Raw genomic sequence first — 26,773 nt, forward strand, 5'->3', positions numbered from 1 at the left:
GAGGGACATGAACTGTTAAATTCTGTCCCATATTCGGTTTTCTGGATTCTTGGATGGTGAGAACAGTAGCTGTGACTGCCCTCAGACAGCCAGGCCATCCTGAACTCACTTCATGCTGTTGCTTAGAAAAATAAACCACAGACCTTTACCAGTCTCCTAAGAGCTGAGTTAGAACTCCCAACATCACATGACCCTTTTCATGAACAAACAAATCAGAAGGTTTAGTCAGAATTGGTAGTCCTAAGGCTGGGGCTTTCATTAAAGTCTGTTTAATATCATCAAAACTTTTCCTGAATTCTGGAGTCCATTCTAGTAGTTCTTCATGTCCCTTAGTTGCCTCATACAATGATTTTGCCAATAAGCTGAAATTTGGGATCCACAGGCGGCACCATCCAGCCATTCTAGAAACCCTCTTGGCTCTCTTACACTGTGGGGGAGCCATTCTACAAATGGCTTCACTTCTGTAATTTCCCATTTTTTGTTGTCCCTGGGAAGTCTGAAATCCAAGAACAGATTACCATCTGTCTTGCAACTTGTACTTTTCTTTCTGATACTCAGTACCCAGTCATCCCCCCAAAATTCAGGAGGTCAATAGTCTTTTCTTTACAATCTCAGTAGTATCTGCCCCCCAACAAGATATCATCAACATACTGAAGAAGGGTTATTTGAGTTTCCTTATCTGGCCACTGCTCCAGATCCTTGGCCAGGATTGTTCCAAAATTGGTTGGGCTATTCTTAAATCCTTGGGGTAACACAGTCCAGCAGAGCTGGGTCCTTTTTCAAGTCTATGGATCTTCCCATTCAAAGGCAAAAATCTTTTTATTGTTTTCTTCCAAAGAAAACAATACAAAAGAAGGCATCTTTTAAGTCTAAAACAGAAAAGTAAGAATTTGATTCCTTAATATTTGTTAACAGTGTACATGGATTAGGAACTACCAAGTGGATGTCTACCACCAGTTGATTTATTGTTCTTAAATCTTGAACTAGTCTATATCCTTGGTTATGCAACTTTTTTACTAGAAGGAGTATTGTATTTGGATTGACACTCTCACAAAAGTCCATATTTAAGAAAATTATTCATTATTGTCTCCAATGCTTTCCTGGCTTCCATACTAATAGGATATTGCTTCTTTCTTACCAGCCAAACTCCCGGTTTTAATTCAACTTTTACCCATTTTACATTCTTTGGTTTTCCAGGTTTCTCGGTTGTCCATACAAAGGGAGTAACCGCATTCTTATTTTCTTCTATAACATTTCCAAACCCCTTTATTATCTGACTCTGTCTATAACAGATATATTTGAGCCTGCCAGGCATTATCTTTGGGAAAATGAACTTGAATCTTCCCTTCTCAAAAATTATTTGTGCTCCCATCTTACCTAATAAATCCCATCCCAAGAGAGGCATTGGGCACTCTGGTACATATAAAAATTCATGCGTTACTATTTTTCCTCCAATTTTACATTTTAAGGGTTTCAAAAATGGTTTGACCTCTGTCTTTCCTGTGGCCCCAACAACAGATACTAAATTTACTTAGAGGCCCCTTACAAGTATTTGTGACTGAATATTTTGCTCCTGTATCTACTAGAAAGTCAAAGATTTCATTCCCCAGCTTTACTGGAACCAGGGGCTCGGCTGGGGAGTCCTTCCCTGCCCCCAAGTCCCCGTCACTTGGATTCAGTTCCCATCATCAGTAAGTCAGCTTCAGGAGGTATTTCCCGAGGCTGACTGGCTCTCTTATTTTTTGGACACTCATTTTTCTAGTATCCTTGCTCCCTGAAAAAAAGCACAGTGATTAATTCCGAGGGGTACTGACTGTCTGATCGTATTGCCATGTCCTACTCCCCTACCTACTCCCCCACCTCTTTTTCTTCACCCTCTGGGAAATCCTCTATCTCGAGTTGACATTTGGGCATTTGCAAGGGCAGCTGCCAAAATTGCAGTTTTCTGTTTTCTGTCTTTTAATTTCTCCTTCTCTGTTACCTTTTTCTCCTTCGTTTCTCGATTGTTATAAACTTCATATGCGATCTCAATTAACCGATGGTCATTCCAGTAACTCCATCCACTTTCTGTAACATTTGCCTAATGTCTGGGCCCGAATGTCTCACAAATACGATAATAAATAGTGTTTTGTTGTCCTCACTCTCTGGGTCCAAATCAGTCCATTTTCTCACTGCCTCACATAACCTTTCATAGAAGGCTGAGGAGTGTTCTGATTTTCCTTGAATTACTTGAGTTAATTTGGTGAGGTTCTTTGGCCAAGCAATTCTATTTTTAATTCCCTGTAATATTAATTGTTGATATTGTTTTATCATCAGCTTTTCCCCATCTGTCTTAGGATCCCTATTCAGTTCCTGGGTGGGCATAAAACGCGCTGGACCATCCCTTGCATTTATCATCTCATTCTCTGCCTCCACTTTCTCTAATACCATTCTCTTTTCTGCCGGGGTTAACAAGCTATTTAATAAAACCTGCATGTCCTGCCAATCTGAATTATGATTTTCAACAACAATCCTAAAAGAATGATACATCTTTTCCACGTTCTCTCTATACGATCCAGCTGACTCCTTCACTTGGACAAATACCAGATTTCCCCCTGGACCCACAGCCTGTCGAAGAGGAGCTAATAGTGTAGGGTTTTGCTGTGTTTGAGTTCTGCTAGAGGGCTAAAACTATCACTTCCTCCACCATTATTTTCCCCACCATCCAGAGCTACCAACATTTGTACATCCTCCTGTTCTTCACTCAGCTTTAAGCACCTTTTCCCAATGCCACATGCAGAACAGCAGCGGGACTCTGTATCTTTTATCTTCCATCATCATCATCATTACATTCGAATTAGAATCCAAAAGCTCACACTTTCTTTGAGTTTCATGATAATTTCTCACTGTAAAGAATAAATTAACATGAGCCACCACATCTCATTTGTCTTGTCACTGACAGAACAACATTAATTGCAAAATAGTATTATATTTCAATGACGCCTTCTTGGGCCATTTTTCCCCATCCTCCAACATATACAGTGGCCACTATTCAGTAGAATTCAATTAGCCATTCTCTTGTTAACAGATCTCCTCCAAGTTTGCCCCAATATCTTATAACACACCCAAGGGGAGAACAGGGGGTCTTTTGAGATGGTTGAGCTCCCATATTTTTAACCAAAAAGAACATTCTGATCCACGACTTCATATACTTCAACAGTCATCACTGTTAAATGTACATGAATTTACCCATTTTACCAGCAATCCCCCCTTAGGTGCATGCACAAACTTATATCAAACAATATCTCTTTTACCAAGCATTGCACCGTTGTGTCACTTACCCACTCTGGTTGGGGAGAATCCTCACGGAGTCCCCGATCAAAAGATGGGTGCACACTGGAGTCCAGAGAGCAGGGTTTCCCTTCCAGGAGTCGGCAAGTTGATCTGGGCAAGGCGTTACAGCGATCCCACCTGGGTCACCAAAAACTGTTACTCAAAAAGCGGATTTGTGCCTGGCATGAGATAAGCCAACCTTAACAGGCTCATGAGAGATATTGTGTTTATTCAGACCTGGGAGCTCGGTGGAATTCCCACAGATCAAGCATGCCAACAGCAAGTTGCTTCTTTTATACACAAAAATCAGAGGTTGGTACTTTTCCAAACACGTCCACTAGATACTGATTGGTTAGGAATTTACATATAATTATAATACTGCTGACACAATACTTCTTCTACTGTGCATGCTCAGGGGAAGGGTCTTGACCTGGGCAGGGGTCTTTCTGACTTGTGGGTGCGTTTTTTTAGTATCATGATGAAAATAGTGCACTTCAGGGACACTTTGGAAGTTAGTTTCATTGCCAAGTTAATTAATCAATTAGTCACTTTGCCAGGTTGTCAAATAACTCCTTCTTAACACAATCAATCCCAGATATTCTCATTATGATCCAGGATGTTCTGCCTATTTTCCAGGGTTTGGAGATCAAAGTCTATCCTTTATGAATTACTTATTGCTAATCAAGGTCATCTTGACCACGCTTCAAAGTCTTGCTTGACCACGCTCCAAAACCTCATAATTGTTCCCAGATGTGCAGTAACCGTGGCAACCAGCAAATATGTAGTGTACTGTATCACTTGGAGCATCAGGTTTCCAACCACTCTTCTAGTGAGCAAAAGTCCTATGTTTATGACTTCCCCTGAGGAACTTGGGATGACTTATCGGGCAGTTCTGGCCAAAAGTGGCACATGAGGTGTTTGCTCCTTGAGGAGCTGAGTAGCACACTAATGAGCACAAGACAGATCCTGCTGCTTCCCATCCGATGGGAATTAATTGTGCTCACGCTGGAACAGAACCAGGCTGAAGGCTGGCTGACTTCTCATGCATTGATTAGAGCTTAAGTTTCAAGAAAGTACAATCGAACGGAACTTTTCAATAAAGTTTGAGCCAGGAATGATGTATTGGTCAATGAGAACCGCACCAAGATCTATGCCTTGAACAGGACCTGAGCTGGGATGAAGCTGCTGCGCCCGCAGCAGGGTTGGTGCTGCAGTGCCCCCTCTGATGCAAAGTTGGAGACGCGTGCAGTAGCATGGAGACTTAGTGAGCCTGGCATCCACAGCCTAATTTACCTCAAATCAATGTCAATGTATTTATCGTTGAGGAACCAAGCTGTCTGGCTTAGCGCTGGGGCTTGGCAGCCGTTTGTGTCAGTAAAATGTCTTTGCCGGGCCGTCCTTCCCGCCTCCCCACCGTGTGCAGGGCCGGCCTTTCTGCTCGGGGTTTTTGGGTGAGGACCTGGGGCGCCGGGCAGGGCTGCAGAGCCAAGGTGTCACTGCCAGACACGCCACCTGCCCCTCCGCTGCGGGTCAGCAGAGGCTGCGGCAGGGGAACCGGCACGGCCTGCCCGGAGGACCCTCCTTCGGGGTGCTTTTGTCACTGGCGGCTAGAGAGATGCATTTCGTTTGAGAGAATGACCCTTGAAAGCCAAGAGCCACAGCAGGGCTCGCTCAATGGCTGATGGCCCTGAGGCGCCCTGGTTGCAAGGCTCCTGCTGCACGGGCAGCTCCGGGGCAGGTGAAGCCGTCTGAACGGAGCCTAGCAAAGCTGAGCTGGGCCAGGCTGCCCCTCACCTTCTCGCAGACCATTAATCAAAACCGTGCTTCAGCAATGCAGACCTGCCCACGGCCTGATTACTTATTGCTTAACAAGTGCATTAGTGTAAATCAAGAGGCATGTTTCAATTATCTAATAGAAGAATTATTGATCCACGCTCATTCTGAGTGTTCAAATGTTCCAGTAGGAGAAACAATATTTGTATATGCTATAAAAAAATCTGAAGTGTGTTTTTATGTTTCAATTAGGTTGTGCTAGGAGAGCTGTTGCAAGATGCTTTTGTAGAAGCAGCTGTGGCCAAAGTGTGAGAGGCACGGAGTCAGCTGTGGTCCACAGCCAGGGTTCTGCTCGTGGTCAGTGGATTGTGAGCACCAGATGACATTCCTCCCTTTCCACTCAGGATGCAGTGCAGGGAAGCCCAGGGCTTCATTTTGAACTTGTTGTCCACCGAAAGGAGCAGCCGTTCTTCAAAATGCCAAATTTAGTTTAAGTATATTAAATCAAAACCATTTTCTTCTCCCCCTCCTTTCCCTGTGGTTCTGAAAGTTGGGGAGGAGGAAGGGGATTTGTGCTTCTTGAAGACATGACATGAGTGTAAGGAGCCTTAGGCATCTTGCTGATAAAACAAACATCCTGAAGGAGCCTTAATACAAAGTGAAGTTATTCTAAACCTTCTGGCTTTTAGTCCATTGTCCTTTGGTAACTGTGTAAAATGCAATTGAAGGATGTTCCTATTTCCCTTTGATATAAAACATGGGGCTATTGTAGAATCTTAAAACCCATTCCAAGCTCTTCTCAGCACTTCTTTTTAAAGCAGCTCAGTTCAGCTGTCAGTCCCTAGCTCCGCTTTTAATTAAAATAGGTTTGTAGCCTTCACTGACAAGCAAACATCTGCAGTAAGTTGCAAACTATAGAGCAATCCTTCTCGGCTTGAGAAGGATGCCAAATAAAATGTCACTTGCCACCTCTCCAGGAGAGCTCTCTATATTTAAGGATAAATACACAAATAATGTTGTCACCTGGGAAGTCGTTGATAACCTTTTTCTGGGACAGGGAGCTTAGATGAGACAGAATAGCAGTTTTCCACGTACTTCGTGCAGTCCCAAAAATGTTGCTAGGGACTTCCTGGCCCTGACTTTTTTTGGGTTTTTTTTGTTTTTTTTCCCCCACTTCTCCCCCCTCCGTTGTGCACTGCCACACATTGAGCACGACTTGTGAAATAATGTCACTGATTTGGTGAAGCCCTGGGGCAGCCGAGGGGTCCTGAGGCTTGTCAGAGCGTCGGGGACCAGCGCTGCCCTTGGCTCTGCCGCAGGATCCTGATCCAGCAGCGCGTGGCAGGAGGGGGGAGCTCAGCTGGGGTGGCCCCCAAGGGATCCCCTCTGCTAGCCACGGGGTGGAAAACACACCCAGAGGTGGAAACAGCCTGTGCTGGAGAGTTTGCACGGAATATTCTTGTGCTGGGACTGTTTGAGCTTTTCATTGACAGACCAGGGTTTCCCTGCTGGTATGAAGCACCTGACGAACCTGTCACCGCTTTCATGTTCTGTTTATCGAATACCTGAAAAATCCTCAGAAAGCAAATCAGAGTAAGTCAAAACAAACGCATGATGCAGAGCAGCAAAATCATACTACAGGTTTATTACTGTCACCATTATTAATAAGTTTATTTTTCCTGGCCTGGCTGCTTCCTGTTGTGTTTTTCAGTGTTTAAAGATTTTAAAGTCCCCGGAAGACCTTGGGGTTAGGCCCCGTTTTGGAGGTCAGGCTGGATTTCTTTAAGGAAGGTTGACTTACAAATAGGCAACGTGATCCCTGGGCTCTTGCTACTGGGGTTAGAAACGTGGTGCTGCAACTGGGGTGTGTTTGGGATAGATGTTACGGGAGATGCTCAGCAAGTGTGCTGGCTCCCAGCCGATCCTCACACTGTCTTCTTGCGCAAAGGGCTTGTTTGTGATTTTGATTAATATTTGTGAGGGCTTCCCAGCAGTAATTACACACCTCCTCCCTTCCCCCACCCCTGTTTCATGCTGCTCTTGGCTCGTAACCCTGCAGGAGATTATTCCACACCCCTTTATTGAACAAAACATCCTCTCCTGGGCTGAGCAGTGTTGTAAATCTATCCAGGTGGGAAGCATAAAGAGAGGACAGCAGTAGTATTTTCACTCTTCTGTTTACATACTGTTTTAATTAGGAGGGTGCTTTTGATTAGCAAAAGAAAAAAAAAAAAAAAGAAAAAAGAAAGAAAAGCTGTGGCAATTGAAATTAATTTCTCTCTAAAAATTTGCTCATGAAAAGTTTTAGTAGTTTGTTCTGATCTGGAATGTGGGCAATGGAGTGAGAGAAATCAATTTTCCTACCAGGTCTAATCATGACCAGTGTGAAATTAAGTTGTCACACAGTACCCCTAATATGCATGTCTAAGTGCACGTTAGACGGTTTGCTGAGGCAATTTGCAGAAACCTGGTTCTTCTCTATCCCTTTCACTTGAACTAGACTTCCCTTGTTATAAAACACTTAAGGGCAAACTGAGATGTGACACGTTGACACCAGGGAGGTACAAAAGTTTCAGGGGAGAGAAGTAGGGCATGTAATAGCAATATAAACTGTTACGAATCAAGCAGCTATTTATGAGCCATTTACTTACTTAGCCCTAAAAATAGCTAGGGCTGGATGTGAAAATAGGTCTGTGATTGAAATCAAGCCCTAGACATGACGTAATGGGAAAAGGGGGGGGTGCAAAGATAGATGCAATCAGTTATTCTATAAATAGACCTGCTGTCCTCTCCATGGATGGGGCAAGAGGCTGGTCTGGGCTCTTGCTGCCAGGTGATGGAGGGTGAGTGAGGCTGGAGGAGCTGCCTCGTGGGGGACCAGAGTTTGCTGGGAGGCTGGAGACAACGGGAACACCGACAAGTGCCAGGACTGGCGTCCACGGGGCCGACTGCCTGCCACCACCTCCAACCCCCGGCTGGAGCCTCGGGTCTCCTGGCCCAGGCTGCCCTCGGGGTTGCAAGACGTCTGCAACGATGCGATGCTTTGCTTTCAGGGTGCCGTCTCCCTCGGCTGTAAGCCAAGAGGCTCAGTCCTGGGGACATGTGGAGGGATGTGCTGGGTTCTCAGTGTGGCAGGTGGGTTTCCGAGGGGCATCCGAGAGAATGAAGCTGAGCTGCTCTGACAACACGGTGGTGTTTCCTGGATATCTTCAAAGCAGGGCTGTGTTAGGAGGGCTGCTGGGCTTTCAATGAGGTTCCAAGTCCCTCCTTACCCAGACTGAAGGTGCTGAGTAACTTCTGCCATTGTGCTTGCTGGAAACAGCTGCCTGCAGTGCAGCCCCTTCGACCCCTTGCTTCCACCTGCTATTTTATTACTCCTGCTCCATAGTTGAAATGTTCAACTTTTTAACTTTTTTTTTTCCTCCCTGTGACCTGCTGTGGTCCTCTTGGGTCCCTCAATGTTGGTGCAGACACAGGGCCCAGGCTGGGTGGCCCTAAAAAAGCTGTGCTTTTCTCCTTAGTCTGCGCTGCAGGAGCACTCGGGGAGGTGCAGGGAGAGATGCAGCTGGATTTAAGCTCCTACTTACTGTAGGTACTTAATAAAGGAGGGCTCATGTGTAACATCACCAGCTCTGCCTATGGACTGGGGAATTTGTCCAGTGGCACTCAGGCAGCTTTCTGGACTTTGCTTAGAGTGGGTTGAGAAATATAACCGTGCTTTTGCCACAGTGCAATTAAATAAATCCACTACTACCAATAAAGTTTAAACCCTATAAAACACAGCTGTTCTGTCCTGCTGGGTTTAAAAAGAAATTATTTCACAGAAATGGGTCCAGGTGTGCATTTGTGCCAGAATGGCTCATGAATGCTTGTTGGAAGGGCTGTTGAAATATTTTGGCAGATGGTCTTCTTGGTCTAGGGGATGTTGCTGCAGGGAATTGAGTGTATCTGAATAGGGTGATGCAGAATAATACGGGCTGAGAGCTGAAGCTGCTTTGGGTAGCAGAGGGGAAGTCTCTTTTGTACATCTCTGGTGTAGTGACTCAGCTGAGCAAAGAGCATCCCCCATGCCATGCTGGTGCAGACCCTCTGCCCGGGGCTCTGAAGAGAGGAGGCAGCATGCTTTTCCTAGTTCTAAGCACAGCAAAAGCCAGATGCTGCATGCTGGAACCAGCTTCCTTTACTCTGGGTTTCTTTAAAATATGTTTGAAATCACGGGAGCTCATCACCCCTGTAACTGGAGAGGGAGTGGAGACGGAGCCCAGCTTCTGTGGTGCAAGATGGGATTTATGACTTCTGACCATTTTTCAAGTTAGATTCGTTGGGTTTTATTTTTTTGGGGGGGGGGGGGGGGAGGTACAGTTTCTTCTTTTTGAAATGCAATAAATTGCCTGAAGCACCTGGTTTCCCAGGATCCAGGGCCATTCCCCTCTTGTGCCCGGAGAACTGGGGCTGCCGAGACATCTGCAGCGGGGCTGTGCTGGACGGTTTGCGGCAGAAGGGGCTGGAGGTGGCTCAGTGCTGGAGCTGCAGGGAGGCTGGAGGTGCCACTTTTACAAAGAGCCTTTAGATTTAGCTCTTCTCCTCATGGCCATCCTATTTTTCCTGCGGTGACCCACCAGGAAGGAAACTCATTCTTTGTTTCTGAGTTACTCTAAATGCCTTTCTTTGTTAATGCCAAAACAATTGTTTTTATGCTGCCTATTCAAAGACAAAAGGAAATAAATGCCTTCTGTGCAAAACTGCAGATTTTTGCCCTGAAAGTGTTGTTTTGATAATTTTTGAAAGGGTGCAGAAAGTTGTATTGGTAGGCACTAAAACCACAAAGATATCTGTGCATCTGGGATGGAAAAGGATAGTTCTGAACCATTCTGCTTCCCCTTGCCCTTGCAAAGCTAATATGCCAGGCACAGCAATGAATTTGGGGGAGAAATCTTTGACACTGCATATCGCTTACCCTCTTCGAGTAATGGATGGTTGGGAGACCTGGTTCAGTCTTAGCTCTACTGCTAAGTCACATACCATCTGTGATTCTAGATATAAATGGGAATAGCAACGCTTTGTTTTATCTGCTCTACAAAACAGGAGCCGAAGATTGATTAATACTTGTGAGCTGATCAGAGAGCTGATGAAATGTGCTGTGTGCAACCAGATAGAGACGATTAGAAATTGGATGTCTATCTGTGAGTGACGGGATGTCTGTGGACCTCCCAATCTTATGCTTGTCCAGTGTGAGATCATACATCAGAGAACCTCTCTGAGCAATGTGTGGAGACAAAAGAAGATAGATAATAAATATTTAAAAAAAAAAAAAAATAAAGGGGGCAAAAATTGTTAACTTAAAATCAGGATGAGATGAATTATAATCCTGCATATGTGATGGAAGGTAGGCTATTGTTACTGACTTCTTAAAGGAATAAAAAATATACTGTACTGAAATAGTTGGTGGCTTTAGATCTCTTTATGAATATTCTCCTGCAATTACTCAACTCTATTATAGTTTTTCAAACATTTTTAGATCTTAAATGAGAAATGCTGCTTATCACCTCTAATTTCCACAACTAGGTCTGAAAACTAATTAGTAAAATAGACTGTACCATATGCTTCCTTGGTATGTGCTCCTGCCATAACTATTTATATTTTAAGTTGTTTTTTTTTCTTTGTAAAATTGCTATTGCTTCTAAAATGGCTTGATTCTACCTATTGTTGTTTTATTGTGAAGTCGTATTCCGCTCCTTATGTATCTGCATCTCTTCTTGGCATAAAGATTACCTGAGAGGAAGGAAACATAAAACAAAACTTAATCCTTGTCGCTCTTGCTGCACAAATGTGTCTGGTTTATATTCCTGGGGCAACTATTATTGGTAGGCAGAGCTTGCAGGTAAGAAAGCAGGGACAGGGACATGAATTCTCCATGGAGAGGGAACGGGCAAATGAGCCTCAGACTCCCCCTGTCCCCTCAGCCCTGAAAATAGGGACGTTACAGGCTGAACCCTGGGCTGGGAAGATTGTGGAGCTGCTCACAGTCAGCTGTGGCTGCGTGTTCGTGGCTATCCAATTGAGCAAAAATGCTGGCTTTTGGTCAATCTTGACGCTCTTCAGAGCAGGACAGGACTGATGCTTTTGCCATGTCTAGGAGTGTTTTCCAGATCAGAGACTGGCAGAGCTCAGTGATGCTTCATGTAGATATTTCCCCTAATATTCTGCTTAAATTTTCCATTACTCATTTTAATATTATTATTCCTGTTTATACCCTAAACAACTCTTCTTCCCTGCTGTTTCATGTCCTCATTGCGTCTGCTTTCTGGAAGAAAGACTCCACTTGAGAGCAAAATATTATCCTTAAAATAAACTCAGCAATGAAAACTTTTTAGTTCTGGTTTGCATTTGCAGGATGGGTGACGCTTTCCTGAGCCTGAGCTCCCAGCTACACTGAGTTTTGGTTTCCAAGCCATTGAGAAGGAATTATAACACGATGGATGAGTAAGTTAGTGCTGACTTTTCAGCAGTCAAGCGAGAGCAGTGGTTTTCTTCTGAAATGGGTGACTGCAGAGAAACTGCTAGCTCTCCCAAAGGTGGGACAAGAAGATCAAAACTAATAACTCAGACTAGCCATGTCAAAACTGACAATCTGAAGCACAGCCAGGCGTTCTGATGTGCGCCTTGCTGGTTTCTCCTTACTTGCAGAAGTGTCGGCAGTTAACAAGAAAGAAAATTGAAACGATGGTTGTGGGCTCACTAAAAATCTATACATGTGATGGATGCTCTTCCCACTCCCAGATGCCAAAGATCTTTAGACCCCAGCTTTCTTTCAAGCTCTTGAGATTCCCATCAAGCCAACAAGGATTACGCTTGCCAAGTAACGCATCTCAGATGAGAGGTGCAAGATTCTTACTCTGCATGAGCTGAGCTGGCTAGATCGTGCCCTGCTTTTATCTTTCCCTTTGAGATCTCCTAGGCTGGTGGCAGGAAAACCATTATCAAGTAGCTGTTGCTTTGCCTTGGCTTTGTGGATATAAATACTGATTCCTTGTTCCATTTTTCATGTATTACTTCTTTTCGTGGCCCATTCAAAAGAACAAAGGGAGTTTTGAGCTTTCTGAGCTTGGAATTTAAGAGGTTTTGCTTGGTGGTGGTGTTGCTGACTTTTTTTCCCCCTCTCTTCGCATCAAAAATAGCTTTTTTCCTTTGACCTACAGACATAAAAGGGTGGGGGAGAAGAGGGGAAAAACTGAAATGATGGTGAAAGCTGGAGGAGGTTTAACCTGCATGTATGAAGCAGTAATTGAAGTGATTTTATTGTTTGGGCTTTCCAACGGTCATCCCAAATCATCAATAAGCTCTTGCTGTCTCTCTGCTTCGCCTTCCTCGTTAGCTGAAGGTACAGCGGAGTGCTGGGTTCCTGTAGCTGGCTGTGAAATGGCTGCCTGCCTGGTTAATTCCCCTCTCCCCCCTGCCTCTCCAGCTGGCTTTCATTTCCATTTGGAATATATATGGGATGAGAGGCATACATGACTCAAGGGAGCAGGGAGGATTTATGGCCAGCAGACAGTATTTAGTACAGATGTGCAGAGCAGCAACTATCAGTTGCCAACAAAACCTCTGGAGATATACATCACAGGAGAAAGTTGTCAGCAATTAATTTTCAGAGGGCTAAACTTCACCTATTTTTTAATAGAAGAGGAGTCTGAGGAACCACAGAGAGAATAAATCATTTGGACTCATGGGAGTTTTTTAGCTACTTTCCAGAGCAAGTGTTACTACTTTTTCTCCTTTGCAACAGGTGAAATATTCATTTTTTTAACCACTGAGACAAATATTCTTAAATAAGCAAGACTTAAATAAATAAAATTTAAAATGGCTTTTCTTTGTGAGATCCCTTGAAACCTTCCACAAGGAAAGATACCAGACACTTAGATAAAGGTCTGGTTGATCATGTAGGCAATGCATGTAGGGTGAGAGAGTGAGGGAAGTGCTGCACAGAAAAGAACTTTTTTTTTCTCCTGCCTATAATGCCGGGGGTGGGAAGTTTGGTGACAGGGCTGGGACTCATAAAACTAACCTGTGGTTGCTTTTGTTTGCTTTGTTTTTTTGGGGGGTGGAGGCATGTCATTTCTTTGCAGCTTAGTTCATCTGCTAGCCCCAGACTTCAGTGAGGAAATCCAGTCTCTTCGCTCTGGAGATGGACACAGCATAATTGCAGGACTGATTTATTGGTGGTTCATGGTTGTAGTTGAATCAATAATATTTTAATGAGTCTGTGTTAGGAAAGGATAGATCATAGTCTTTCTGCAGAACCTCAGTTCATCAAATCATTTCAGCCTTTTGCTTACAGTTAAGCATATGGTTAAGCCCAGTATTGCTGTGCAGTGTTTAAATACCATGTAAGTGTCTAACACCACATCTGCACTGCCAAGCAAACGGTAATACTCAGTGTGGTGTCTTTTAGTGCTAATAAAGTTTTCCATTGCTATTAAAGTTGAAAATTATCTTTCTACAATTCCTACACTGAAACAAAAATCCACAAAGCTTTGTGTGTTCAGAACGGTGCTGACAGCTCCTGCCATTTCTCCCCACTTGGTATTGCTCTGCTTCTTAAGTGCAAAATGTAGTGGGTGCTAAAAGCTCCTGAAAGTCAGAAGCAGACCTTTCCCTGCCATCAGCAGAGCTGCCTTGCCTCCCCCCAGGTGAGGCAGTGGTCTGGAAAGCTCAGGAGATAAAGAACTTGAGCAGAGTCATTGCCGAAAAATTCCACTCTGTCATATTTCTCTTTATTACCCTTTCCTCTGTGGCCATGATGGGATTAGTGATATTTCCATTTGTCTGTTTTATGTATTTTGTTTTCCCTTCCTCTGAAAAATGATTACAGGATGAAAAGTTTGTCAGGCCTTGGAGTTCAGCAAGACTCTCTCTGGAATTAATTTCATACTGTGGAGTGTGAGCAGGCATCTAGAAAAACGCTGTTTGGTTAAACTTTTGTTTTAATATAAGAAAATGGTTATTTTAGCTTGGTGGGTGTAGGACACAGAGCTGGGTGGAAAAGGCACATTGCCAAATGCCTGAAGACTTAAAGAACAAAGAAGCAGCAATAAGGAGGAAAGCTGAGAAAATGAAAGTTTTGCTACAGCTGGTTATTTTCTAAATGTTATAAATTCCACAGCAAAGGAGAAAAGCAATAGGAACAAGTACATTGCCCTTGAATAAATCACAACACAGGTCAGGATGAGCTGAGATGTGTCGGAGCTTGGGGCCCAGCAGAGTCAGATTCAAACAGGTCTGGCATGAAATGGCTCTGTTGATTTTATCATCCTCTCTGTAGAGTCTCTCAAGGCCTTGATCTAATTGAAGGGGTTTGTTCTGACACCTGCTGCAATCATAGTTAAATACTTTCCATGTAAAATCAATGCCAATAATGAAGCCTGTGCTGTGCTCTTGTCTCCACACTGTCTCTCTAACACTGGTTTCCACTTGTTCCCAGTTGTGAGAGACCCTTCTGCTCCGCTGCTCCTTCCACCTGGAGCATCTTCCTGTAGCCGCCTCTGGGTGATTTTTAGCCCAAAAACTTGTGGATCTTTCCTGCTCCCCCATTTTAGCCTTCCTCTTCTCCTGCTCGCTGGTCTCATAGCATCTGTAATCGTAACAAGATATCTGCTATGTTTTCTGGCTCTGCAACAAGAGGAGGGATCCCATCAGGTCCTGCTGCCGCCATCAGCTGCCTGACACCGTTGTGGTTTCCTGCTGGAGCTTCCAGAGGGGGAGGCACAACGCACCGATGAAGGTTGAATCCTCTTCCTCAGGGCTGTGCAGGCCCGTTGCAAGCAAAGGTAGACAGTTTTGCCTCCCTCGGTGTTACTGATTGCTGGTGGATGTTCCCCTCTTCCTTTAAATTAATCAACCTCTGCAAGGATTGATCGTGCCTTGAGTCTGAGTCCTTCCTGGTATGTCAGTTTATTCTCTTTCATACAGAATATCTCCTTTTCTGCAAGCTGCTGACCTCCTGGCTCGCGCGCTGCACTGTGCTGCAAGAAGCTAACAGATGACTCAAGGTCTTCACATGCATTTGCTGTTTTGCAAATATAATATAGTGTGAGATTTGAGTGTGGGCTAAATAAGTGTGTGCACCAAAGAGACTGTAGCCAGCAGCCAGCCCCTCTCGGAAACCCCAGAGACTGAAGGGGAGTCAGGGCCTGGAAACACACCCCGGCACAGTCATTAAATGGAGTTAGCAAAAAGCCTTTGTAAATGCAAATATATTAACACTGTGGTTGGAACTGAGTCAAAGGAGAAGGAGGAGCCACACAATTATTTGCAAATTCTTCCTGAAGTTCTGGAATCTGTAGGTGAACCCTGTCACCTTCCCTTGGCTTACAGCAAATATTCATCAAATGATTTCTTAGGAAAATACCATCGTGTCAACTGGCTAAACTCTCTGGAGATCTTTTCTGCTAGTAACAAGATCTGGTGGGTGGACCATAAGGTGATGCTAAGTGGCTCCTCAGACTGTAGCCCTGTGGCCCAAGGCAGGTCCCTGAACCTCTCCAGGGGTCTGCGCTGCCCTCCTCCTTCTGCCTCTTCAACTTTCTATTTTGAGGACAGTATGAGAGACCTGGCTTCTTTCTGGGGAAAAAGCAAGAAACAGGGCAGTTGCAGAACATGAAGAGTTACTGGAAATCCTCAGCACCAAAAATGGCAACTAGATCCATGTGCATAGTATGAAGCAACTTGTCCAAAAGGATTCTGGACCCATCAGCTTTTCCTGATAGGCAAAGCAATCCTGTGAGGTTGCTGAGCCCTTCCCCAGTCCTGGGAGAGAAGGGGCATGGTCGGATACTTCTATTTTGGTTGCACAAAATAAATGAAACAAACAAAAAAAGCATTGATATATGTTGTCACTGTCTCATTGTGTCTCAGTAAAGAGCAAAACTAGTATTTGAGTTGAGACCCAGGATCCCGTCCATGGAAAAGTCAGATCTCTTCTTTCATGTTCAGGCAGGATTGTGGGTGTCTGCTGCAAGGAGCATTATTATCTTGTTTTCTGTAGTAGCTGAAATATGCTTTGAGATCCTACAATTGAAGGTTTGCATAGGTTCTACGATCACCTGCCATTCCTGCTTGGCACACCCTGACTGGGCTTAAGGTAGAAGAACTGCATTTGAGTACAGAGCTCTGCTTTCTGATCAGCTGGAAAGAACACACACAAGGCTGCGAGGTCTGGGCATGGGATTGTAGGGCTTTACAATTTGCAGGATTGTAACAGTGGTTCTATAGGGTTTAATGGAACCAGTACTTGTAAATTAGGACATTTTTAATTTACGGAGGCAAAACTCCCCCGGGAAAGTGCATTTGCTGTCGTGAGGCTTAGAGGTAATTATAATCTCCTTTTTTGACACTTCATTGTTGGGGATGAATGCCAGTATTTCCATTTGAGGGTTTATTTGATTATTTTTCTCATTTTGCAAAACATTATTACATTAACCCGCCACTCCTGAATCCTTACCCTACCATGGCATTTATGCATGAGTGGGGCTGTGCTCTGAAAGGAACATCAAACTGAAGAATGCTCCATGATGATGGAAAGGCTTCTGTTTATCCTGTGGTTTTGGAATAAGAGCTTATTTTTGGCTTTAGAAGTAAATGTGACCTAGTTTGGATCCAAAATGTAATCTAATCCTTCATCTGCACATTTCAGATCTTTACTGAGGGCTGAAAGTACTCAGCTGGGGTTCTGCAGGTTATTTTATTTGTTTCTGTAGGAGCTGCTTTTACAGCACATACGTATACAGAGAATATGCTTCCAGTGGTGGTGGTGGGAGTCATTCAATAATCAGGAAACTTTATTTCTTCCCAGTTGTGCACGTGCTTTGTGATACAGCCTTGAACTGCACGAGCATGTGCTGGGCTTGAAACTCCTCACTTCTGAGTGGAAACACTGGTTGGGCTCCATCAGACAACGTCCAAATCCTCTGGCCGGCGGGGCAGCTCCCTGCAACCCTGTGGGCCGGGAGAACAACCCCCTGTTCCCCCAGACAACAGCACCGGCTCGGGCACCAGGATGCTGGGAGACCTTTTTCTTCATTAGTCCCAGCCCAGTTAAACCAAGGGGCAGGAGGAGACCGCTCCAGTCTGATGTGATACCTCAAACTTTTCTGACCAGGCTTGCAGATGATGCCATCAAGCTGTGAGAGGAATCTTACCCCCCACCAGGGCATGCTGCTCCTTTATTTTCCTTCCAAGCTCTGCACGCTGACCTGAATGCAATTCAGTTTCTGGGTTATTCATCTAGTCCATAAAATGCTATGTGCTTTTTTTTTTTTTTTTTGCTAGCTTGCTTTTAATTAAATCTCATCACTTGAAAAATCCCAAGGAAGAACTTGCAGATCTTTAATTTGATTTTTATTTTCATTAAGCTAAAGCTTATATGACAAGTTTCCAAAAGCTTTTGCTAAATGCACTTTGTTTTCATGCAGTGCTCTTCTGAATGAAAGTCCCATTCCTGCCACGGGGATGTGGGCAGGAAGGGAACGTTCACCTGGTTTTTATGACCCTCCTGACCTGTCTTTGTTATTAAGATTGTGGCAAGCAGAGAAAGCAATGAAATACTCTGTTATGTGGAGTCCACATAGTAGTTTTTAAAACTCTAGTCTTTATTCATCGTGTTGGTATAAAAAGCCAAAGGAAGAAGATTCTTCATACAGAGCAAGCAATTCTTCATGGACCTTCTAAAATGAATTATTTTATATCCCATAACTGAAACTGGTAAGCTCAGTGTTATTGGCAGGAGAAGTCCCACAATAACAATCACAGAGCCTGTTACTGTTTCCTCTAGTACATTGCTGTGGGAATGCTGGAAAAACAGCCTCCCATTCTGGTGTTTATTGGCAAATGTTTAAATAAATCATGCCACCTTGTACAATAAACTCAGTGGTAAATAATTTCTTTTCTTGAAATGTTGAGTGTTGCAAGAGGGAGAAAGGTGGGGACAGGAAGGTTTTCTGGTACCCATTTAGCAGGGATTGTGGTTTATGGCTTAGGAGAGCTGTACGGATTTGGAAAACTTTGTTCTCTTCCCAGTCTGCCGGTACCTCGCTGTGTGACCATACCAGGGCATGGATTGATGTTGTCTCACCTCCTGTATTCTGTTAAAATAACCCATTAATTGCTTCAGATGCTGTGTGCAGCCTCAACGGAGGAAACTCCTCCAGCAGCACCTCGTAGCGTGGCTCCCATTCCCCAGGCCATACTTCTTGGTACCCTCAGGGGTTTCTCATCCCCTCGTGCTGCCACCAGCTCCCCGAGCACTTGTGAGAATGTCCCCTTCCACCCTCGGGCAGCTGAACGGACTCTGCTCCACCCTTACCCTGCAGGAGCTTGTGTAGCTACGCCAGACCTAACCGTGGAGGTGCCTCTTCCAGCTGAGCTAAGCCCACGTAGGCTCTTTGCCGTGCAAGAGCCGAGTGTTTACCCAGGGGCTGCTGCTGATGTTCTGTCTCATAGGCCCTCTGAAGCTGCCACCCTCTAGCAACTTGATATATTAAGATATTTTTTTCCTATCTGCCTCTAATTTCTGCCTATTTATCTCCCAGGTGGATTCTGCAGTGACAAGCTAAGCAGAGCAATGCATCTGTAAGCGCTAAAAACTCCGCCACCCTGACACGTTCCCGCTCAGTGCTGCCTTGGCGCCGGCACAGTCAGGGGGAAGGGGAGGGATAACGGAGTATTGCTCAATGTCAGCCCTCAGCACTCGATGAGGGGACAGTTAAAGTGCAGGGAAACCTCAAGGCAAGAGATCACTGGTGAATGTGGCATCTCCACCCCGCTACTGCTACTAGAAAGAGCGCTGGCTCCGCAGTGGCTGAGGACACTGCTCCAATTTCATGTTTCTATGGGAAAGCTCGGGATGCGTCCTCAGCCAGGAGACTCTGGCCTCACTTTCAGTGGAGAAAGGCAGTTCATGAAGGATGGGGATCTGACCTGTTGGTTGTTAAGGTCTTCAAGCTCATTTGTTACGCTTCACTTGAGTTCACTGGCTGGTAATGCATACCTGTGGAGCAGGAGTAGACTTTTAGGATGAAGCATGTAAATGTTTTACAGAAATACATCTTGAATAACCGAGTGTCAATTCAGATTTTCCCATGCTCGTTTTTCTGTACAGAGAATGCCAGTTCCATTAAATTGTCGTGTTCGTGGGATAAATGCCGTCCTGGTAAAAGGCCAAGGTCTCTTGGTATGAAACCACAATTCTGGAGAGAATTTAAGCAAAACTGTAGTTTTTAGGGGGTTGCTGAATTTCTTTTCCTATCTGTTCTATCAACAGAAGAAAAATATGCTCCTGAACTTTACAGGTTGTGGTTTCAAGGCAGGATAGCTCATGTTAAATTAGTCACTTGTGGACTATTAAGATTTAGTAAACTACCTCAAAGACAAAACCTTCCAGACTTGTCTTCTGTTTCATATGAAGACAATTTTAAAAAATTTAGGTCAGGAGTCAGCATGACTATCTGGGGCTGGGAGGAGCGGAGGAGCTTTTGGATGAGGGAGAAGTGGCTTGGCATAGGAATCCCCTAGTTGCCTTCTCTGGTGACAGGAGCTGCGGAGAGGAAAGCAGCTCCGGGAATGGTTCGGAAGCACGTGTGGATTCAGTCCTGCCTGGACTCTTTCCCAATTTCAGCTATTCTTAACAGTAGGCGAGGAAAGCAGCTTGTACGCTGCTTGTCGAGGCTGACAGCGGAGTGGATATGACACAATCCTTCCGTAGCGATGGCAGGAGAGTCCGTAGGTGCTCAGATGTCAGGGGAGGCTGATGATGGAGCTCAAACCGGCCTGGCAGATGCGTCCGGCAGCAGCAGCCAGCTGCATCCTTGCAGACAGATGCGCTCTGTGCTTTCACAGGGGCCAAGGTTGCAGCCTGATGACAGGAGATGCTGTTTAGGCTGTATAGCTTAGAAGCATCCCCAGAAAATGCTGCAAAACTGTATTTGTGGGGATCCACGGAGGGGACGGTACTTTAGATGTAGCACACTTGTCCAGGCTTGGATCAGAAGTGTTTCTCCTCACCAGAAGCACCGTGTCTCCATCTCCCTCTCCGCTCTCCCCTGTCTGCTGGCATTGAACAGAACTTCAGTCTGAAGCAGAACATCCTGCTTGGGGAATTGTTTGTACTTTGTTAAATCCAGCACCAGGGATTCTTCCTCCGTTTGCTTTCAAAGACCTAGTTTCACCTTCCCCCTGACTCTGGGATGCCAATTAAGTAGCTTGAAGAAGGGAGGGCTGTGGATATTATTGATTAGGGCTCTAATTGTTTATCTCTCCATGCTGTCCAAGTGAAATGGGCTGTATGGAGATGCACTGAGTGAAATAGAGATGTGGCTGCCTGCCACTCGGATTGAACCGTACGTTGTTCCCCAACACGAGGGCTGCAGGGATATTTTTGAGCTATTGTTTCTCAGCAGTGCCAGCTTTGTCTCGCTGCTGTTGTCTCTTCCAACCTCGGTGCTTCCAGTGGGGCCCCAGATTGTGGTCAGCCAAGGGGGCAGGGGCAGGGAAGGGTAGTCCACTGCAGGCTCAGCCCGCTTGCTGTTGTGAGCACCTCCCAAACAGCCAGTGCTGCAGCAGGGAGGCCACAGAGTGTAAATTATTTGGTAATGAATTTATTTCCAGCCCGGAACCAATGCTTGGCATTTTCAAGGCATTGCAGGACAGCAGGGGCAAGTTCACATACATCTCCAAACACAGACCAGAGCCAGTTTTTTGAAAACCCCCATCTCAAGAAAAGTTACAAATTTGGGGGTGTATGTTTTCAAACGATTAGCTAATCACAGCTTTGTTTACTCGGTACCCCTGAAAAGGAGAGGAAACCTCACCAGAGACTAAAGCAACTGATCACAGTAAGAAGTGGACAGCTGTCAAGACTTTCAGAAAAAACAGCCTTCTCCCCAGAATTCTGAGTTATTGCTTGGCTAGGGAGACTTCAGGCCATTAACAGCCAGGAGGCACGGAGAAAACAAGGCGAGCTATTTGTTAGTCACGGCAGGAAACTTTGCCTCCCTATGAGCAAGGGGATGACTACATAGTTGTCTAATTGAGCAGGCAAATATTTACTGATGTTCGCAAAAGGATTTCACATCCATATCTGAAAGAGCACAAATTGAACTGTAAAGTGAAGAAAAGGCTGAAATTCATTCACGGCCCCTGCACAAAACTGAACAACCTGGCTGTGGACGAGAAGCCTCACGCTGTCTCTCTGCTTGGGGTGAATTTCATTAGAATGGGCTGATAATTGCATTGTAAAGACAGAATCAAGCAGGGTGAATTTACCTTCAAGGCCCATGAAGGACAAGATCAAATCAACCCCAGAACAACATTAGACTTTTCTCTTCAAGACAAAGTTTTAGTGCAAACACCGAGAGGACTTCATGAACTCGAGACACCGGCCTTGCAGATGTTCAAGGCTTACAATAGCTATTTTCTGCAAAACAAAAAGGTCTGTTCAGTGTAGGGGATGCGCTTTCATCACTGTAATATCAGGACATCTTTCAGGAGTACAATGGGGCCTGTGGTTCATCAAGTACTTCTCCAGGGGAAAATTGGGTGCAATTGATGGAGTATGTTTTCAGGTGGCTTGAGACATTCTCTGGAAATGCCCGACTGCTTTGTGTTATAGAAGATCAGGGAGAGGGGTCTAACTGGAAGGCACAAACTGCTTTGTTCCCAAGGAAGACTCTTTTCTCTGTCCGAGCAGCTCCCAAAGGTGCCAGCGCCCCTTTCCAGATGTCCTTCACCTTCGGGGTGGACAGCAAACGCTGTAGTGCTGGAGAAGCTGATGATGACAGTGCTGCCCTTCCTCCTTAGGGGATTCTTCATGTATGCTGGGTGGAAACCAGCAAGTACCTTGGAGACAAGAGCAGATGCCTGCAAGGTGGATGCAAGAAGCAGTGTCGATACAGGATTGAGGACATTCAAACTGTTTTTAGGTAAGTTTTTGGTTTTCAGATCAGATCTGCATATTTATACCCTATCTATATGCACACTTAATCCCCAGTTGCAATGGGACATGAGAATTGCCTGTTATTGCAAGCTCTTTCCCTGTGCAATTTCCTGTTGTTAATGCAGCTCAGTCCCTTGTTTCTATTCCAGTCAAATCATGCCCGTTGTCTCCTCTGAGGTCATTGTGGTGCCTTAAAACACCCTCTATCTCTGTGCTCGCAAAGCTTGTGAACAAAGAGCTCTCTCTAGGGACCTGCTGAGCCAGGTTGCCATGGCCAAGTGAGCGTGGACCTGGAGGGGCATTTCCACCACTTGATGAGCTGCCAGTCCTGCTGCTCTGAGCACAAACATGCTTGGCTTCAGACACATACAGATGTGTGCTCTGACTTTATTTATGTACCCTTCATATCTAGGTAGTCCTTAGAAACCCCCATTCAGGATTATAACAAGATAAATGAGGTTTTAGCACACAAAAAAATGAAAATCTGATTATTCTTGTGAGGTAGAGATAAGCTGGAAACTTAGCAATAGCAAGCACATTTTTGAGACTTTCCTGTGTCACAAATTCTTACCTACATATTTCCTAGAAAAATCAACACTGGTTATGGAAGCCGCTGTCAGTACAAATGCCACATCAGTCAGAAATATTTTTCTTGATTTTTCATTTTTAGCTATTGTGCGGTGTGATGTTAATTAGTCAGTGATCAGACATGCCAAAACTCAGAGGGGATACGACCTGGTCGGAGGGCTCAGCTCAGCCCGGCATAAGGCTTAGTCAGTGCCAAGAGGTGAACTTGCCTCGTGTTTCTGGTGTTGAGTTTGGGCTTTAGCCCCTTTCTTCCAAACCTGGCAACAGAGGGAGGCATTTACCCGCTGAATTCTTACTGGCATCCTCTCCCTTACCTTGGTGCCCTGTCAGCAGCCCTCCCGTAACCTGCAAGAGCTGAGCAGATTGTCCACCTGCTTCCCTATCTGTACCTGCATTTATCTGCTGCATTGGTACAGGTAGGTATGGAAATATTTCTTCATGAGTGGCACATAGGAACTATAATAGAAAGCTAGGACTGCAAGTGTTATATTAAAATCAAACAAATAAAAAACAGCAAGACCCCTGAGGGATGCTTTCTTGGATTAATTAAAATCCAGATAGTACTGGGCCAGTAACTAAAAGAGCAAAATAGGCAAACAAATCACTTTGCACATTCTGTTTAAGTTTGTTCCAGTGTGAATGACATGTTTGGGGGGTGACAGTGCTGTTCAGGTGCGTGCCCCAGACACTGACCTGCATCACAGGAGCCTCTCATCACCTCTGCCCCTTCCCGGGTGGGGGCACTGGTTTCCAAATGCTGGCACTGGAGCTCGGTTCTTTCCTATGCTCTGCTTTCTTGTTTCGGAGCAAAACTACCCAGAAAATTGGCAAGAGCCACATTCGATAAATACTGAGGCTGGTCCTTCTGGGAGTGGGGAGCGCAGGGTCCTGCCGCGGGGCTGGGTCAGCCAGGCTTGGGCACTGTGACATGGCTGATGACCGGGGAGAGGCTCCAGCGGTGAAATTTTCAGTTCCCGCTTGCTCCTGGAAGTTCAGGCAGGTTTCCTGGGCCCTTTTCAAGTGCACTGAGATTTGCAGGGCTATCAAGGAACTGGAGCTAGGTAGAAAGGGTTGTAACACCTTTGTGTAATTCAGTTACCTATGGTCTGGGGACCAGATGCTCTGGCTCCCTTTGCCTCTCTCCTGCCTATTTAGGCAAGTAGGGAGATGATTCGAGGGCGGGTGGAAGAGGTGTGGAGCAGCTGGTTCGTTCATAAAGGTGCAAGCATTGATGTTCGAGGGAGGGACAGCAAGGCTTGGAATTGGAGAAAATGGACTGGATGGCAGTAACAGAAAAAACTTTCTGCTTTTCTTATAAGCAAGCAAAATCTGGAGTGGCAGAGGTGGCTCATTCCTGCAGAGCTGCCTCTCTCACAGTAAACGCATTGAAGTGTCGGTTGCGGGGAGCAGCAAGGTGTATTCTTGAATCTCTCTGATAAGTAACAATGCATTGTGCAACATACACATTCAGAGGAAAACTGTTATTCTTCTGAAGATCTTGTCCCACTTTGCAAAGTCTTTTTATTCCACTTATTCTGAGTCACAAGGTGAGAGGAGAGGTCAGGCCACCCGGGGTAGTGTTGCAGAGAATCCAGAGAGCATCCCTGGCCAGCTTAACCCAGTGGTGCGCATTTGTGTTTGAATTTGCTGTAACAAATCCCCTGGTGAGGTCCCATCAGTGAAGTGAACAGAACGGACACGTCGTTAGGTTAAAAATAGATACTCACGGCCACCAAGTTTGTGTTACCCGGCAGTAAATTGGGTCCTGGTCCTTCCCCAAGCTCACAGCTTCTGTTGCTGCCTGCAAGGCTGGAAGGAGTAGCCCCTTTCTGCATCTCTGCTGGCACAGCAGAACCGCACGTCTCACCCGGGAGCGTGGGATGTGTGTCATGGTGGGAGGAAGGCGCCGATTCCCAGCGCGGGCAGGGGGTAGAGCAGCAGCTTGGAGCAGGCTCCCGCCGGCTGTGCCCACCCCGGGCTGTGGTTGGGGCACCCTGAGCCTGGCTGGGCTGGTGGAGTGGTTTTGCCCCTCTGCTAGGAGCTTGTTCTGAAGGTACATTTTCTCCTGTGCAGGCTGCTGGCATATGCACACGCATGCAGCAGGCATTCACTGGAACTGGCAAGCTGGAAAAATAAGTGTCCTTGGGGAAAATATATACTCCCTTGTTGGTACCTTCCTTCCCTCTGCTGGCAGTTTCTCTGCACATATCACAGCTTTCAGCCTGCTGCCCCTGAGAGCCAGAGAGAAAGATAAAACATTCTCATCACAGCGATGTTATTTTTCTTTCAAAGTTCTCTCGCGCTTTCATATATGGTTGTTGATATCGAGAGCTATAGATGTCACAGATCTGGATATATGGATAGAGACGTACAGCTGAGTGTGACAGCTGGGTGTCTGACTCTTTTCCATTTCAAAATCTGATCCCTCTTCTGTGCCATCAGTTTGATTTCATGCCCCTTCCGACTCCTTTTTCAAGCGGGGCTGGGAGCTGTGTAGAATTTGAGGCTTCGTTTCCAATGAGCTTGTCGGGTCTCAGCCCGCAGCTGTGAACTCATTAGTAAAATCAACACTGGTGAACCTCCTGTGATTACGGATGTCGGCACGTGATGGGTCTTAGGGACTGAGCTGCCCTCCTGCTGCAAAGGCTTCTCTCCCTGGCGATGCAGGGTCAGATGTTGGGTTTATCATGCTGACACCTCACGGCAGGGGGGAATTGCACCGTGACCCCCGCTGGGATCCAGCTCAGCTCGTGAGCAATCCTCTCATCCGGAAGGCAGCTCAACCTTCATCTCTTGCACTGGTGTAAATCAGGAGCGATGGGTTTTAATTCCATTGCCGCGACTTCATTCCTATGCTTGGCACAATCAGAAATAACAGCACCAAACTCGATGGGAGGATTCTCAGCTTGGCATCACGGAAGGAAGGCAAGGCAGGGCGGTTCACTGGCCTGGCACGGGACTGGTCTGCACCAGCCCCTCTCAGGACTCTGCTGTGCTTCTCCCTGCAGCACCTTCAGCTCCAGAGTCTTTCTTGCTGCAAGGCTGAAGAAGCAGAATTACTGCCTGTACAGCCAGAGCTGGGGAAGCTCTGCACCCCCTCTTCTTCTTTCATGTTTAATTAGCTGGCATGGGAAGGATGGATTGGATAGAACAAGGAAGCAGGAGGGAGAAGGAAGGTTAATCTATCTTCTAGCCTTGCTATTCCTTCTGCATTGTGATCTTGCAAAGTAGGGAGATGATGTGTCCTTTGAAGTGCAAACTACTCTCCATCCTTCTCCCCAAAGTGGTCTTGAGCCTTCTCCTCCTCCTCCTCCCAGCCTCTGTCCAGCTGCTTTCTGCGAAGTGCTGCTGACGGCTGGGGGGCTGAGAAGCGGGATTTCAGGGCTGGCTTGTCTAAGCACCCTCCAAGTCCTGTGCCTGTTTAGACAGTCCTGAACTATTGGGATGCTGCCTAGCTTTTGTGTGAGGAGTTTGGGGTTACTGAAGCAGGAGGAAGGGTTTGGGCTGCGAGGAGGCAGTGCTGCTCGGGGGCAGGACACCCCAGTGGTACCTGGGGTCTCACCAGGACTCAGGACTTACAAAGAGCAGCACAAATACCCAGAGCTGGTATTTGTAAGGAGAGCAGGCTGGGTTTCCCCCCCTCCAGCGGTCTTCAATATCTCTGTTCAATTTTTCAGTAAACTCTTCTGGAACAACAACTTGGGGATATCGGGAACAGAAAGAGAGAGGGCTGTCATGGCACGGCGTAATGAATAGCCCTTTCCCTGGGACCTGTGTTCTCCCCAAGTCATAGTAATTGGATTGTTTTAATATTAATAACTTCTCTGGAGTTCTGCTGATGGGAGGGAGGGAGAAATGTTTCTTCCAACATAGTCTTAAGCTAATGCAGAAAGTATGAATAAATCTCTCAGAGATTATAGCCCCTGGAAAGCTCCTGTGAATATCAGAAAGACATCCTTACTGCTATGGGAGGTTTGATTGAATTACAAATTTGAGGCAACTCCAAAGAAAACTGATTAAGTCTTTTTCACTCTCTTGTTGTAGCTTTTTAAAGCGCTAAAGCCTTCTAATAATTAGAAATCCCCCCATCCTGTTTGTAAGTAGTTATAATTGGCA

The 26,773-nt window shown here is 45.6% G+C and overlaps 1 long non-coding RNA gene across 1 annotated transcript; it reads left to right on the plus strand.

Moving 5' to 3' along the window:
• Positions 1 to 7,930: 7,930 nt before the first annotated feature.
• On the plus strand, positions 7,931 to 15,149 carry LOC116960721. Its single transcript, XR_004406529.2, has 3 exons — positions 7,931 to 8,220; positions 14,762 to 14,909; positions 15,052 to 15,149. It is a non-coding gene; the product is annotated as an uncharacterized LOC116960721 (long non-coding RNA).
• Positions 15,150 to 26,773: the final 11,624 nt, after the last annotated feature.

The sequence above is a fragment of the Tyto alba genome, unplaced genomic scaffold, assembly GCF_018691265.1.
Source record: "Tyto alba isolate M040663 unplaced genomic scaffold, T.alba_DEE_v4.0 Super-Scaffold_20, whole genome shotgun sequence".
NCBI classification, from domain to species: Eukaryota; Metazoa; Chordata; class Aves; order Strigiformes; family Tytonidae; genus Tyto; species Tyto alba.